The sequence below is a fragment of the Scyliorhinus torazame genome, chromosome 20, assembly GCF_047496885.1.
Source record: "Scyliorhinus torazame isolate Kashiwa2021f chromosome 20, sScyTor2.1, whole genome shotgun sequence".
NCBI lineage: Eukaryota > Metazoa > Chordata > Chondrichthyes > Carcharhiniformes > Scyliorhinidae > Scyliorhinus > Scyliorhinus torazame.
In genome coordinates this window covers 105616835-105635746 of record NC_092726.1, presented here as the reverse complement: position 1 = coordinate 105635746, position 18912 = coordinate 105616835, and positions in this window count along the sequence as shown.

Sequence of the window (18912 nt, the reverse complement as noted above, 5' to 3'; positions counted from 1 at the left end):
GCTACACAGCCTGTCCCCTGCTCCCAGGGATTATTGAGCAATAAATGGTTAACTATATAAAGGCACAAATGTCAATGAAATAGCTTTTTAATAGGGAGCTCCCGAGGCGACACTGCCTGTCCCCTGCTCCCAGCGAGTGTTGAGCAGTAATTGGTTAACTATATACAGCATATAGATCACCGAAAAAGATTTTTAATTGGGGGCTCCCGGACCAACACTGCCTGACCCCTGCTCCCAGGGATTATTGAGCAGTAAATGGTTAACTATATACAGGCACAACGGTCACTGAAACAGCTTTTTAATTGGGGGCTCCCGATGCCACACTACCTGTCCCCTGCTCCCAGGGATTATTGAGAAATAAATGGTTAACTATATGAATGCAGAGAGGTAATTTAAATAGCTTTTTACTTGGGAGCTCCCCGTGCCACACTGCCTGTCTCCTGCTCCCAGGGATTATTGAGCAGGATATGGTTAACTATATACAGCACAGAGCTCTCTGAAACAGCTTTTTAATTGGGGGCTCCCTGACCACACTGCCTGTCCCCTGCTCCCAGGAATTATTGAGCAGTAAATGGTTAACTATATAAAGGCACAAAGGTCAATGAAATAGCTTTTTAATTGGGAGCTCCCGAGGCCACACTGCCTGTCCACTGCTCCCAGCGATTATTGAGAAGTAAATGGTTAACTATACACATGCACAGAGGTCTCTGGAACAGCTTTTTTTTGGGAGCTCCCGAGGCCACACTGTCTGTCCCTGCTCCCAGGGATTATTGAGCAGTAAATGGTTAACTATATACAGGCACAGAGGTCTCTGAAACAGCTTTTTAATGGGGGCTCCTGCAGCCACACTGCCTGACCCCTGCTCCCAGGGATTATTGAGAAGTAAAGGATTAACGATATACAGCAGAGAGGTCTCTGAAACAGCTTGTTAATTGGGGGCTCCCGGACGACACTGCCTGTCCCCTGCTCCTAGGGATTATTGAGAAGAAAATGGTTAACTATATACAGCACATATTTCACGGAAACAGCTTGTTAATTGGGAGCTCCCGAGGCTACACAGCCTATCCCCTGCTCCCAGGGATTATTGAGCAATAAATGGTTAACTATATAAAGGCACAAAGGTCAATGAAATAGCTTGTTAATTGGGAGCTACCGAGGCCACACTGCCTGTCCCCTGCTCCCAGCGATTATTGAGCAGTAAATGGTTAACTATATACAGCACAGAGATCTCTGAAACTGGTTTTTATTCGGGAGCTCCCGGACCAACACAACCTGTCCCCTGCTCCCAGGGATTATTGAGCAATAAATGGTTAACTATATACAGCACAGAGGTCTTTGAAGCAGCTTTTGAATTAGGGGCTCCCGGGCCACACTGCCTGTCCCCTATTCCCAGGGATTATTGAGCAGTAAATGGTTAACTATATACAGGCACAGAGATCTCTGAAACAGTTTCTTAATTGTGGGCTCCCGAGGCCACAATGCCTGTCCCCTGCTCCCAGGGATTATTGAGAAGTAAATGATTAACGATATACTGCACAGAGGTCTCTGAAACATCTCTTTATTTGGGGGCTCCCGGACCACACTGCCTGTCCCCTGCTCCCAGGGATTATTGAGCAGTAAATGGTTAACTATATAAAGGCACAGAGGTCACTTCAATAGCTTTTTAATTGGGAGCTCCAGATGCCACAATGCCTGTCCCCTGCTCCCAGGGTTTATTGAGCAGGAAATTGTTAACTATGTACAGCACAGAGGACTCTGAAACAGATTTTTAATTGGGGGCTCCCGGACCACACTGCCTGTCCCCTGCTCTCAGGGATTATTGAGCAATAAATGGTTAACTATATAAAGGCACAGAGGTCACTTAAATAGCTTTTTATTTGTGGTCTCCCTGATCACACTGCCTGTCCCCTGCTCCCAGGAATTATTGAGCAATGAATGTTTAACTATTTAAAGGCACAAAGGTCAATGAAATAGCTTTTTAATTGGGAGCTCCCGAGGCCACACTGCCTGTCCCCTGCTCCCAGCGATTATTGAGCAGTAAATGGTTAACTATATACAGGCACAGAGGTCTCTGAAACAGCTTTCTAATTGGGGGCTCCCGAGGCCACAATGCCTCACCCCTGCTCCCAGGGATTATTGAGAAGTAAATGGTTAACTATACACATGCACAGAGGTCACTGGAACAGCTTTTTATTTGGGAGATCCCAAGGCCACACTGTCTGTCCCTTGCTCCCAGGGATTATTGAGCAGTAAATGGTTAACTATATACAGGCACAGAGGTCTCTGAAACAGCTTTTTCATTGGGGGCTCCAGCAGCCACAGTGCCTGTCCCCTGCTCCTAGGGATTATTGAGAAGAATAAGGTAAACTATATACAGCACAGAGGTCTCTGAAACAGCTTGTTAATTGGGAGCTCCCGAGGCTACACAGCCTGTCCCCTGCTCCCAGGGATTATTGAGCAATAAATGGTTAACTATATAAAGGCACAAATGTCAATGAAATAGCTTTTTAATAGGGAGCTCCCGAGGCGACACTGCCTGTCCCCTGCTCCCAGCGAGTATTGAGCAGTAATTGGTTAACTATATACAGCATATAGATCACCGAAACAGATTTTTAATTGGGGGCTCCCGGACCAACACTGCCTGACCCCTGCTCCCAGGGATTATTGAGCAGTAAATGGTTAACTATATACAGGCACAAAGGTCTTTGAAACAGCTTTTGAATTGGGGGCTCCCGGACCACACTGCCCGTCCCCTACTCCCAGGGATTATTGAGCAGTAAATGGTTAACTATATAAAGGCACAAAGGTCTCTGAAACAGATTTTTAATTGTGGGCTCCCGAGGCTACACAGCCTGTCCCCTGCTCCCAGGGATTATTGAGAAGTAAATGATTAACAATATACAGGCACAGGGGTCACTGAAACAGCTTTTTAATTGGGGGCTCCCGATGCCACACTGCCTGTCCACTGCTCCCAGGGATTATTGAGCATTAAATGGTTAACTATATACAGCACAGAGGTCTCTGAAACAGCTTTTTAATTGTGGGCTCCTGGACCACACTGCCTGCCTCTGCTCTCAGGGATTATTGAGCAGTAAATGGTTAACTATATACAGCACAGAGGTCTCTGAAACAGCTTTTTAATTGGCGGCTCCCGATGCCACACTGACTGTCCCCTGTTCCCAGGGATTATTGAAAAATAAATGGTTAACTATATACAGGCACAGAGGTCACTGAAACAGCTTTTTAATTGGGGGCTTCCGAGACCACACTGCCTGTCCCCTGCCCCCAGGGATTATTGAGCAGTAAATGGTTCACTATATACAGGCACAGAGTTCTCTGGATCAGCTTTTTAATTGGGGGCTCCCGAGGCCACACTGCCTGTCCCCTGCTCCCAGGGATTATTGAGCAGTAAATTGGTAACTATATACAGGCACAGAGGTCTCTGAAACAGATTTTTAATTGTGGGCTCCCGAGGCCACACTGCCTGACCCCTGCTCCCAGGGATTATTGAGAAATAAATGATTAACTATATACACGCACAGTGGTCACTGAAACAGCTTTTAAATTAGGAGCTCCAGGACCACACTGCCTGTCTCCTGCTCCCAGGGATTATTGAGCAGTAAATTGTTATCTATTTACAGCACAGAGGTCTCTGAAGCAGCTTTTTAATTGGTGGCTTCCGAGGCCACACTGCCTGTCCCCTGCTCCCAGAGATTATTGAGCAGTAAATGGTTAACTGTATACAGCACAGAGGTCTCTGAAACAGCTTTTTAATTGGGGGCTCCCAAGGCCACACTGCCTGTCCCCTGCTCCCAGGGATTACTGAGCAGTAAATGGTTAACTATATACAGGCACACAGGTTACGGAAACAGATTTTTAATTGTGGGATCCCCAGGCCACCCTGCCTGTCTCCTGCTCCCAGGGAACATTGAGCAGTAAATGGTTAACTATATACAGCATAGAGGACTCTGAAACAGCTTTTTAATTGGGGGTTCCCGAGGCCACACTGCATGTCCCCTGCACCCAGGGATTATTGAGAACTAAATGGTCAACTATATACACACGCACAGCGTTCACTAAAACAGCTTTTTAATTGGGAGATCCCGGACCACACTTCCTGTCCCCTGCTCCCAGGGATTATTGAGCAGTAAATGGTTCACGAAATACAGCACAGATGTCTCTGAGACAGCTTTTTAATTGGGTGCTCCCGAGGCCACACTGCCTGTCCCCTGCTCCCAGGGATTATTGACCAGTAAATGGTTAACTATATACAGGCACAGAGGTCTCGGAAACAGCATTTTAAATGGGGGCCTCCGAGGCCACACTGCCTGTCGCCTGCTCCTGTAGCCATGTAAAATGGCTGCGTACCGATTAATCTTGCCAAAACCCAGTTTAAAATGGCTCACCTGAAAGACTGCTGGGAAAAGCAACCAAGAAGACACAGGCAGGCAGCTGCAGACAGGTTTGCATATTCAGCTCTGGGAACGGAGCCCAGATCGAAACTCAGGGCTATCAATAGCCCTTCAACCCAGGTATCCGCAGTTTCATTCAGGACTGTTTACACCTAATCTACTCAGACATCCACAGTTGAATGGGCTATCCCCGGGAACAATTGCAACATATTAGCAATCGAATACCGGGCCAGACCTGTCAGCGCCTGCAGTGGCCGAAACAAAGACAGGTGAGCGACCACCCCCCGATCAAGGAATCGCCTCACCATTGGACACATCGACCCCAGAGACTGGGGACAGATTCCAAATACTTGGGACTCAGGGTCAAGTGCCGCCCCGGGAGGCGTGAAGCCCCTGGGCCCTATAAAAGTAAAAGGTCCAAGTTCAGATCTCGCTTTCTCTCCTCTTCGCCTGCTCGAGACCTTCGCAAGACCAGCCACCGGCAGCAGTAAGTGTGAACCCAACGATTGCTATCCGGTAGAGACACCTAGCCACCGACCTGTAGCAGCCTTTTGAATCCAGCGGGCCAGATTTGATTGGACAAGCCATTCTTTTCCCTGACCTGGTGGGCTTTTCCTAATTTAAGTATTGGCCAGTAGTGATAGGTTTATTGTATAGAAAGTAGTATTAGGGTATTAATATTGTTTGTTGTATATAATAAATGACCGTTGCTTTAATCCTTACTAAGCGGTGTGCTGTGTTATTAATCATGACCTAAACTTGAACCACGTGGCGGTATCATAAAGATACCTGGCGACTAGTGAGCAAAGGTGACCTAAACAGAGCAAATATAATAAAGATTGAAAGAGCAACACTTTCAGGGATTACTGAGCAGTAAATGGTTAACTAAATACAGGCACAGAGATCTCTGAAACAGCTTTTTAATTGGGAGATCCCGTACCAACACTTCCTGATCCCTGCTCCCAGGGATTATTGAGCAATAAATGGTTAACTATATACAGGCAAAGAGGTCTCTGAAACAGCTTTTGTATTGGGGGCTCACGGACCACACTGCCTGTCCCCTGCTCCCAGGGATTATTGAGCAGTAAATGGTTAACTATATACAGCACAGAGGTCTCCGAAACAGCTTTTTAATTGGGGGCTCCAGGACCACACTGCCTGTCCCCTGCTCCCAGGAATTATTGAGAAGGAAATGGTTAACTATATCCAGCACAGGAAATACACAATGTGACACCCAGCTCACCGCACACCACTGACAGTACACAATGTACCACACCCCCATCAGGCACCCAGCACACCGCACACCACAGACAGGACACAATGTACCACACCCCCATCAGACACCCAGCGCACCGTACACCACTGACAGTACACAATGTACCACAGCCCCATCAGACACCCAGCACACCGCACACCACGGACAGTACACAATGTACCACACTCCCATCAGACACCCAGCACACCACACACCACTGACAGTACACAATGTACCACAGCCTCATCAGTCACCCAGCTCATCGCACTACACTGACAGTACACAATGTACCACAGCCCCATCAGGCACCCAGCACACTGCACACCACTGACAGGACACAATGTACCACACCCCCACCAGACACCCAGCACACCGCACACCACTGACAGGACACAATGTACCACACCCCCACCAGACACCCAGCACACCGCACACAACAGAAAGGACACATTGTACCACACCCCCATCAGACACCCAGCACACCGCACACCACTGACAGTACACAATGTACCACAGCCCCATCAGACACCCAGCACACCGCACACCACTGACAGTACACAATGTACCACACCCCCATCAGGCAGCCAGCACTCCGCGCACCACTGACAGTACACAATGTACCACATCCCCATCAGACACCCAGCACACCGCACACCACTGACAGTACACAATGTACCACAGCCCCACCAGGCACCCAGAACACCGCACACCACTGACAGTACACAATGTACCACACCCCCATCAGGTACCCAGCACACCGCACACCACTGACAGTACACAATGTACCACACCCCCATCAGACACCCAGCACACCGCACACCACTGACAGTACACAATTTACCACACCCCCATCAGACACCCAGCTCACCACACACCACTGACAGTACACAATGGACCACAGCCCCATCAGACACCCAGCACACCGCACACCACTGAGAGTACACAATGTACCACAGCCCCTTCAGGCACCCAGAACAGCACACACCACTGACAGTACACAATGTACCACACCCCCATCAGACACCCAGCACAGCACACACCACTGACAGTACACATTGTACCACACCCCCATCAGACACCCAACACACCGCACACCACTGACAGTACACAATGTACCACACCCCCATCAGATACCCAGCACTCCGCACACCACTGGCAGTACACAATGTACCACAGCTCCATCAGACACCCAGCACACCGCACACCACTGACAGTACACAATGTACCACACCCCCATCAGACACCCAGCACACCGCACACTACTGACAGTACACAATGGATCACAGTCCCATCAGACACCCAGCACACCGCACACCACTGACATTACACAATGTAACACACCCCCATCAAGCACCCAGCACACCGCACACCACTGACAGTACACAATGTACCACACCCCCATCAGACACCCAGCACACCACACACCACTGACAGTACACAATGTACCACACCCCCATCAGGCACCCAGCACACCGCACACCACTGACAGTACAGAATGTACCATACCCCCATCAGACCCCCAGCACACCGCACACCACTGACAGTACACAAGGTACCACACCCCCATCAGACACCATCACACCGCACACCACTGACAGTACACAATGTACCACAGCCCCATCAGACACCCAGCACACCGCACACCACTGACAGTGCACAATGTACCACACCCCCACCAGACACCCAGCACACCACACACCACTGACAGTACACAATGTACCACACCCCCATCAGGCACCCAGCACACCGCACACCACTGACAGTACACAATGTACCACACCCCCATCAGACACCATCACACCGCACACCACTGACAGTACACAATGTACCACAGCCCCATCAGACACCCAGCACACCGCACACCACTGACAGTACACAATGTACCACACCCCCACCAGACACCCAGCACACCACACACCACTGACAGTCCACAATGTACCACACCCAAATCAGACACCCAGCACACCGCACACCACTGACAGTACACAATGTACCACACCCCCAACAGGCACCCAGCACACCACACACCACTGACAGTACACTATGTACCACAACCCCATCAGACCCCCAGCAAAAAACACACCACTGACAGTACACAATGTACCACAGCCCCATCAGACACCCAGCACACCACACACCACTGACATTACTCTATGTACCACAACCCCATCAGACCCCCAGCACACCACACACCACTGACAGTACACAATGTACCACAGCCCCATCAGACACCCAGCAGACCACTCACCACTGACAGTACACAATGTACCACACCCCCATCAGACACCCAGCACACCACACACCACTGACAGTACACAGTGTACCACACCCCATCAGACACCCAGCACACCTCACACCACTGACAGTACACAATGTACCACATCCCCATCAGACACCCAGCACACCGCACACCACTGACAGTACACAATGTACCACAGCCGCATCAGACACCCAGCACACCGCACACCACTGACAGTACACAATGTACCAGACCCCCATCAGAAACCCAGCACACCACACACCACCGACAGTACACAATGTACCACAGTCCCATCAGACACCAAGAACACCACACACCACTGACAGTACACAATGTACCACACCCCCATCAGTCACCCAGCACACCACACACCACCGACAGTACACAATGTACCACAGTCCCATCAGACACCCAGCACACCACACACCACTGACAGTACACAATGTACCACACCCCCATCAGACACCCAGCACACCACACACCACCGACAGTACACAATGTACCACAGTCCCATCAGACACCCAGCACACCACACACCACTGACAGTACACAATGTACCACACCCCCATCAGACACCCAGCACACCGCACACCACTGACAGTACACAATGTACCACAGCCCCATCAGACACCCAACACACCGCGCCACTGACAGTACACAAGGTACCACAGCCCCATTTAGACACCCAGCACACCGCACACCACTGACAGTACACAATGTACCACACTCCCATCAGGCACCCAGCACACCACACACCACTGACAGTACACAAGGTACCACACCCCCATCAGACACTCAGCACACCACACACCACTGACAGTACACAATGTACCACACTCCCATCAGTCACCCAGCACACCACACACCACTGACAGTACACAATGTACCACAGCCCCATCAGACCCAGCACACCACTGACAGTACTCAATGTACCACAGCCCCATCAGACACCCAGCACACCATACACCACTGACAGTACATAGTGTACCACACCCCCATCAGACACCCAGCACACTACACACCACTGACAGTACACAATGTACCACACTTCCATCAGGCACCCAGCACACCACACACCACTGACAGTACTCTATGTACCACAACCCCATCAGACCCCCAGCACACCACACACCACTGACAGTACACAATGTACCACAGCCCCATCAGACACCCAGCAGACCACACACCACTGACAGTACACAATGTACCACACCCCCATCAGACACCCAGCACACCACACACCACTGACAGTACACAGTGTACCACACCCCATCAGACACCCAGCACACCTCACACCACTGACAGTACACAATGTACCACATCCCCATCAGACACCCAGCACACCGCACACCACTGACAGTACACAATGTACCACAGCCGCATCAGACACCCAGCACACCGCACACCACTGACAGTACACAATGTACCAGACCCCCATCAGAAACCCAGCACACCACACACCACCGACAGTACACAATGTACCACAGTCCCATCAGACACCCAGCACACCACACACCACTGACAGTACACAATGTACCACACCCCCATCAGACACCCAGCACACCGCACACCACCGACAGTACACAATGTACCACAGTCCCATCAGACCCCCAGCACACCACACACCACTGACAGTACACAATGTACCAGACCCCCATCAGAAACCCAGCACACCACACACCACCGACAGTACACAATGTACCACAGTCCCATCAGACACCCAGCACACCACACACCACTGACAGTACACAATGTACCACACCCCCATCAGACACCCAGCACACCGCACACCACTGACAGTACACAATGTACCACAGCCCCATCAGACACCCGGCACACCGCACACCACTGACAGTACACAAGGTACCACAGCCCCATCAGACACCCAGCACACCGCACACCACTGACATACACAATGTACTACAGCCCCATCAGGCACCCAGAACACCGCACACCACTGAAAGTACACAATGTACCACAGCCCCATCAGACACCCAGCACACCGCACACCACTGACAGTACACAATTTACCACACCCCCATCAGACACCCAGCTCACCGCACACCACTGACAGTACTCAATGTACCACAGCCCCATCAGTCACCCAGCACACCGCACACCACTGAGAGTACACATTGTACCACACCCCAATCAGACGTCCAACACACCGCACACAACTGACAGTACACAATGTACCACACCCCCATCAGACACCCAGCACTCCGCACACCACTGACAGTACACAATGGACCACAGCTCCATCAGACACCCAGCACACCGCACACTACTGACAGTACACAATGGATCACAGTCCCATCAGACACCCAGCACACCGCACAGCACTGACAGTACACAATGTACCACACCCCCATCAGGCACCCAGCACACCGCACACCACTGACAGTACACAATGTACCACACCCCCATCAGACACCCAGCACACCACACACCACTGACAGTACACAATGTACCACACCCCCATCAGGCACCCAGCACACCGCACACAACTGACAGTACAGAATGTACCACACCCCCAACAGACCCACAGCACACCGCACACCACTGACAGTACACAATATACCACACCCCCATCAGACACCAGCACACCGCACACCACTGACAGTACACAATGTACCACACACCCATCAGACACCCAGCACACCGCACACCACTGACAGTACACAATGTACCACACCCCATCAGACACCCAGCACACCACACACCACTGACAGTACACAATGTACCACAGCCCCATCAGACACCCAGCACACCGCACACCACTGACAGTACACAATGTACCACACCCCCATCAGGCACCCAGCACACCGCACACCACTGACAGTACACAATGTACCACAACCCCATCAGACCCCCAGCAAACCACACACAACTGACAGTATACAATGCACCACAGCCCCATCAGACACCCAGCACACCGCACACCACTGACAGTACACAATGTACCACAGCCCCATCAGGCACCCAGCACACCGCACACCACTGACAGTACACAATGTACCACACCCCATCAGACACCCAGCACACCTCACACCACTGACAGTACACAATGTACCACTTCTCCATCAGACACCCAGCACACCACACACCACCGACAGTACACAATGTACCACAGTCCCATCAGACACCCAGCACACCACACACCACTGACAGTACACAATGTACCACACCCCCATCAGACACCCAGCACACCACACACCACCGACAGTACACAATGTACCACAGTCCCATCAGACACCCAGCACACCACACACCACTGACAGTACACAATGTACCACACCCCCATCAGACACCCAGCACACCGCACACCACTGACAGTACACAATGTACCACAGCCCCATCAGACACCCAACACACCGCGCCACTGACAGTACACAAGGTACCACAGCCCCATTTAGACACCCAGCACACCGCACACCACTGACAGTACACAATGTACCACACTCCCATCAGGCACCCAGCACACCACACACCACTGACAGTACACAAGGTACCACACCCCCATCAGACACTCAGCACACCGCACACCACTGACAGTACACAATGTACCACACTCCCATCAGTCACCCAGCACACCACACACCACTGACAGTACACAATGTACCACAGCCCCATCAGACCCAGCACACCACTGACAGTACTCAATGTACCACAGCCCCATCAGACACCCAGCACACCATACACCACTGACAGTACATAGTGTACCACACCCCCATCAGACACCCAGCACACTACACACCACTGACAGTACACAATGTACCACACTTCCATCAGGCACCCAGCACACCACACACCACTGACAGTACTCTATGTACCACAACCCCATCAGACCCCCAGCACACCACACACCACTGACAGTACACAATGTACCACAGCCCCATCAGACACCCAGCAGACCACACACCACTGACAGTACACAATGTACCACACCCCCATCAGACACCCAGCACACCACACACCACTGACAGTACACAGTGTACCACACCCCATCAGACACCCAGCACACCTCACACCACTGACAGTACACAATGTACCACATCCCCATCAGACACCCAGCACACCGCACACCACTGACAGTACACAATGTACCACAGCCGCATCAGACACCCAGCACACCGCACACCACTGACAGTACACAATGTACCAGACCCCCATCAGAAACCCAGCACACCACACACCACCGACAGTACACAATGTACCACAGTCCCATCAGACACCCAGCACACCACACACCACTGACAGTACACAATGTACCACACCCCCATCAGACACCCAGCACACCGCACACCACCGACAGTACACAATGTACCACAGTCCCATCAGACCCCCAGCACACCACACACCACTGACAGTACACAATGTACCAGACCCCCATCAGAAACCCAGCACACCACACACCACCGACAGTACACAATGTACCACAGTCCCATCAGACACCCAGCACACCACACACCACTGACAGTACACAATGTACCACACCCCCATCAGACACCCAGCACACCGCACACCACTGACAGTACACAATGTACCACAGCCCCATCAGACACCCGGCACACCGCACACCACTGACAGTACACAAGGTACCACAGCCCCATCAGACACCCAGCACACCGCACACCACTGACATACACAATGTACTACAGCCCCATCAGGCACCCAGAACACCGCACACCACTGAAAGTACACAATGTACCACAGCCCCATCAGACACCCAGCACACCGCACACCACTGACAGTACACAATTTACCACAGCCCCATCAGACACCCAGCTCACCGCACACCACTGAGAGTACACATTGTACCACACCCCCATCAGACGCCCAACACACCGCACACAACTGACAGTACACAATGTACCACACCCCCATCAGACACCCAGCACTCCGCACACCACTGACAGTACACAATGGACCACAGCTCCATCAGACACCCAGCACACCGCACACTACTGACAGTACACAATGGATCACAGTCCCATCAGACACCCAGCACACCGCACAGCACTGACAGTACACAATGTACCACACCCCCATCAGGCACCCAGCACACCGCACACCACTGACATTACACAATGTACCACACCCCCATCAGACGCCCAGCACACCACACACCACTGACAGTACACAATGTACCACACCCCCATCAGGCACCCAGCACACCGCACACAACTGACAGTACAGAATGTACCACACCCCCAACAGACCCACAGCACACCGCACACCACTGACAGTACACAATATACCACACCCCCATCAGACACCAGCACACCGCACACCACTGACAGTACACAATGTACCACACACCCATCAGACACCCAGCACACCGCACACCACTGACAGTACACAATGTACCACACCCTATCAGACACCCAGCACACCACACACCACTGACAGTACACAATGTACCACACCCCCATCAGGCACACAGCACAGCGCACACCACTGACAGTACACAATGTACCACACCCCCATCAGACACCCAGCACACCACACTCCACTGATAGTACACAATTGTAACACACCCCCATCAGGTACCCAGCACACCGCACACCACTGACAGTACACAATGTACCACACCCCCATCAGGCACCCAGCACACCGCACACCACTGACAGTACACAATATACCACAGCCCCATCAGACACCCAGCACACCGCACACCACTGACAGTACACAATGTACCACATCCCCATCAGGCACCCAGCACACCGCACACCACTGACAGTACACAATGTACCACAACCCCATCAGACCCCCAGCAAACCACACACAACTGACAGTACACAATGCACCACAGCCCCATCAGACACCCAGCACACCGCACACCACTGACAGTACACAATGTACCACAGCCCCATCAGGCACCCAGCACACCGCACACCACTGACAGTACACAATGTACCACACCCCATCAGACACCCAGCACACCTCACACCACTGACAGTACACAATGTACCACTTCCCCATCAGACACCCAGCACACCGCACACCACTGACAGTACACAATGTACCACAGCCGCATCAGACACCCAGCACACCGCACACCACTGACAGTACACAATGTACCAGACCCCCATCAGAAACAAAGCACACCACACACCACCGACAGTACACAATGTACCACAGTCCCATCAGACACCCAGCACACCACACACCACTGACAGTACACAATGTACAACACCCCCATCAGACACCCAGCACACCACACACCACCGACAGTACACAATGTACCACAGTCCCATCAGACACCCAGCACAACACACACCACTGACAGTACACAATGTACCACACCCCCATCAGACACCCAGCACATCACACACCACCGACAGTACACAATGTACCACAGTCCCATCAGACACCCAGCACACCACACACCACTGACAGTACACAATGTACCACACCCCCATCAGACACCCAGCACACCGCACACCACTGACAGTACACAATGTACCACAGCCCCATCAGACACCCAGCACACCGCACACCACTGACAGTACACAAGGTACCACAACCCCATCAGACACCCAGCACACCGCACACCACTGACATACACAATGTACCACAGCCCCATCAGGCACCCAGAACACCGCACACCACTGAAAGTACACAATGTACCACAGCCCCATCAGACACCCAGCACACCGCACACCACTGACAGTACACAATGTACCACACCCCCATCACACACCCAGCACACCGCACACTACTGACAGTACACAATGGATCACAGTCCCATCAGACACCCAGCACACCGAACACCACTGACAGTATACAATGTACCACACCCCCATCAGGCACGCAGCACACCGCACACCACTGACAGTACACAATGTACCACACCCCCATCAGACACCCAGCACACCACACACCACTGATAGTACACAATGTACCACACCCCCATCAGGCACCCAGCACACCGCACACTACTGACAGTACAGAATGTACCACACCCCCAATAGATCCCCAGCACACCGCACACCACTGACAGTACACAATGTATCCCGCCCCCATCAGACACCAGCACACCGCACACCACTGACAGTACACAATGTACCACACCCCCATCAGACACCCAGCACACCGCACACCACTGACAGTATACAATGTACCACACCCCATCAGACACCCAGCACACCACACACCACTGACAGTACACAATGTACCACACCCCCATCAGGCACACAGCACAGCGCACACCACTGACAGTACACAATGTACCACACCCCCATCAGACACCCAGCACACCACACACCACTGACAGTACACAATGTAACACACCACCATCAGGCACCCAGCACACCGCACACCACTGACTGTACACAATGTACCACACCCCCATCAGACACCCAGCACACCACACACCACTGACAGTACACAATGTAACACACCCCCATCAGGCACCCAGCACACCGCACACCACTGACAGTACACAATGGACCACACCCCCATCAGACACCCAGCACACCACACACCACTGACAGTACACAGTGTACCACACCCCCATTAGACACCCAGCACACCTCACACCACTGACAGTACACAATGTACCACACCCCCATCAGACAACCAGCACACCGCACACCACTGACAGTACACAATGTACCACAGCCGCATCAGACACCCAGCACACCGCACTCCACTGACAGTACACAATGTACCAGACCCCAATCAGGCACCCAGCACACCGAACACCACTGACAGTACACAGTGTACCACACCCCCATCAGAAACCCAGCACACAACACACCACTGACAGTACACAGTGTACCACACCCCCTTCAGAAACCCAGCACACCACACACCACCGACAGAACACAATGTACCACAGTCCCATCAGACACCCAGCACACCACACACCACTGACAGTACACAATGTACCACACCCCCATCAGACACCCAGCACACCGCAGACCACTGACAGTACACAATGTACCACAGCCCCATCAGACACCCAGCACACCGCACACCACTGACAGTACACAATGTACCACAGCCCCATCAGACACCCAGCACACTGCACACCAAAGACAGTACACAATGTACCAGACCCCCATCAGACACCCAGCACACCTGACACCACTGACAGTACACAGTGTACCACACCCCCATCAGACACCCAGCACACCACACACCATTGACAGAACACAATGTACCACAGCACCATCAGACATCCAGCACACTGCACACCACTGACAGTACACAATGTACCACAGCCCCATCAGACACCCAGCACACCGCACACCACTGACAGTACACAATGTACTACAGCCCCTTCAGACACCCAGCTCACCGCACACCACTGAGAGTACACAATGTACCACAGTCCCATCAGACACCCAGCACACTGCACACCACTGACAGTACACAATGTACCACAACCTCATCAGACACCCAGCTCACCGCACAACACTGACAGTACACAATGTACCACAGCCCCATCAGACACCCAGCACACTGCACACCACTGACAGTACACAATGTACCACATCCCCATCAGACACCCAGCACACCGCACACCACTGACAGTACACAATGTACCACAGCCGCATCAGACACCCAGCACACCGCACACCACTGACAGTACACAATGTACCAGACCCCCATCAGAAACCCAGCACACCACACACCACCGACAGTACACAATGTACCACAGTCCCATCAGACACCCAGCACACCACACACCACTGACAGTACACAATGTACCACACCCCCATCAGACACCCAGCACACCGCACACCACCGACAGTACACAATGTACCACAGTCCCATCAGACCCCCAGCACACCACACACCACTGACAGTACACAATGTACCAGACCCCCATCAGAAACCCAGCACACCACACACCACCGACAGTACACAATGTACCACAGTCCCATCAGACACCCAGCACACCACACACCACTGACAGTACACAATGTACCACACCCCCATCAGACACCCAGCACACCGCACACCACTGACAGTACACAATGTACCACAGCCCCATCAGACACCCGGCACACCGCACACCACTGACAGTACACAAGGTACCACAGCCCCATCAGACACCCAGCACACCGCACACCACTGACATACACAATGTACTACAGCCCCATCAGGCACCCAGAACACCGCACACCACTGAAAGTACACAATGTACCACAGCCCCATCAGACACCCAGCACACCGCACACCACTGACAGTACACAATTTACCACAGCCCCATCAGACACCCAGCACACTGCACACCACTGACAGTACACAATGTACCACAACCTCATCAGACACCCAGCTCACCGCACACCACTGACAGTACACAATGTACAACAACCTCATCAGACATCCAGCACACCACACACCACTGACATTGCACAATGTACCACACCCCCATTAGACATCCAGCTCACCGCACACCACTAACAGTACTCAATGTAATACAGCCCCATCAGGCACACAGCACACCACACTCCACCGTCAGTACACAATGTAACACAGTCCCAACAGGCACCCAGCACACCGCACACCACTGACAGTACACAATGTACCACAGCCCCATCAGGCACCCAGCACACCGCACACCACTGACAGAACACAATGCACCACAGCCCCATCAGGCACCCAGCACACCGCACACCACTGACAGTACACAATGTACCACACCCCCATCAGACACCCAGCACACCGCACAACACTAACAGTACACAATGTACCACAGCCCCATCAGACACCCAGCACACCTCACACCACTGACAGTACACAATGTACCACACCCCCTTCAGACACCCAGCACACCGCACACCACTGACAGGACTCAATGTACCCCACCCCCATCAGGCACCCAGCACACCACACACCACTGACAGTGCACAATGTACCACACCCCCATCAGACACCCAGCACACCGCACAACACTGACAGTACACAATGTACCACAGTCCCATCAGACACCCAGAACACCGCACACCACTGACAGTACACAATGTACCACAGCCCCATCAGACACCCAGCACACCGCACACCACTGACAGTACACAATGTACCACACCCCCATCAGACACCCAGCTCACCGCACACCACTGACAGTGCACAATGTACCACACCCCCATCAGACACCCAGCACACTGCAAACCACTGACAGTACACAATGTACCACACCCCCATCAGCCACCCAGCACACCGCACACCACTGTCAGTACACAATATACCACACCCCCATCAGGCACCCAGCGCACCGCACACCTCTGACAGTACACAATGTACCACACCCACATCAGGCACCCAGCTCACCGCACACCACTGACAGTGCACAATGTCTAACAGCCCCATCAGACACCCAGCACACTGCACACCACTGACATTGCACAATGTACCACACCTCCCTCAGACACCCAGCGCACCGCATACCACTGACAGTACACAATGTCCCAGACCCCCCTCAGACACCCAGCGCACTGCACACCACTGACAGTACACAATGTACAACAGCCCCATCAGACACCCAGCACACTGTACACCACTGACAGTACACAATGTCCCAGACCCCCCTCAGACACCCAGCGCACCGCACACCACTGACAGTACACAATGTACAACAGCCCTATCAGACACACAGCACACCGTACACCACTGACAGTACACAATGTACCACTCCCCCATCAGACACCCAGCACACCACTGACAGTACACAATGTACCATAGCCCCATCAGGCACCCAGCACACCACACACCACTGACAGTACACAATGTACCACAACCCCATCAGAACCCCAGCACACCACACACCACTGACAGTACACAATGTACCACACCCCCATCAAACACCCAGCACACCGCACACCACTGACAGTACAGAATGTACCACACCCCCATCAGACACCCAGCACAACACACACCACTGAAAGTACACAAAATGTACCAAACCCCCATCAGACACCCAGAACACCACACACCACTGACAGTACACAATGTACCACACCCCCATCAGA